Source organism: Propithecus coquereli, unplaced genomic scaffold, assembly GCF_000956105.1.
Source record: "Propithecus coquereli isolate 6110/MARCELLA unplaced genomic scaffold, Pcoq_1.0 Scaffold345, whole genome shotgun sequence".
In the NCBI taxonomy this organism is placed as follows: domain Eukaryota; kingdom Metazoa; phylum Chordata; class Mammalia; order Primates; family Indriidae; genus Propithecus; species Propithecus coquereli.
Genome location: NW_012149119.1, coordinates 1,063,912 through 1,064,617, shown reverse-complemented (window position 1 = coordinate 1,064,617; position 706 = coordinate 1,063,912). Strand labels below are relative to the sequence as shown.

Here is a 706-nt window from a genome sequence, read left to right as displayed (position 1 = left end):
AATTCAAATATAAGTCTGTGACTTCTATAATTTTCTTTTTGATTCTGTGTAATGATTAATTTAAAATAAAACTAGTAGAAACAAGAAAAGGGCAATGAAGCCTTATAGGCTGCCACAGTTGCAATTGGATATACCTTCTCTCACTAAAAGAGCAAATTTACTAACAAGGTGTTTGACAGGGCAGCTAAACCTACTGGATTTTTTGAGGAGTCTATTAATTTTCATCCTTGATTCTTTTCTCTTTTTCTGATAAGATCATGTCCCTATTTCCATACACTTATATGCAATATATAATATTTTTAAACACTATAATCTAGACAAGTAAAAATTGAGACATGAAGAATAGGACAGTGCACCATCTTTTCTCAATTGTTCTTTTTGGTTCTATTAAGTATCTTAAAATGTCAATACCAAATCACTGCTGATTTTTGAAAGCTTAAAACTCATGTTCTGAGAGAAGAAAATATAATTTATTTTTGACAGTTAGGATAGTTTTATTTATAAATGAAGGAAGAGCATATTTCCAACAAACATCTTGATAATTCTATTTAGATTTGTTGGAACATTGTGTTGTTCTATATTATAACAGGTAGAGAGTTAGTTTTAATAATTTAAGTTCAGTTGGATGCTTTCCAATGATGTACTTTAGTGCTTATATAATGAGAAAAATCAGCGGTTTTTGAAAATGTTTTTACCTCTTTCTCCC

General features: G+C 29.2%; 1 protein-coding gene across 1 annotated transcript in view; it reads left to right on the top strand.

The window, feature by feature from the left end:
* The window catches only part of LOC105815782 (glutamate receptor ionotropic, kainate 2-like), a 270,718-nt gene that overhangs the window by 198,190 nt on the left and 71,822 nt on the right, over nucleotides 1–706 (top strand). The window lies entirely within an intron of this gene.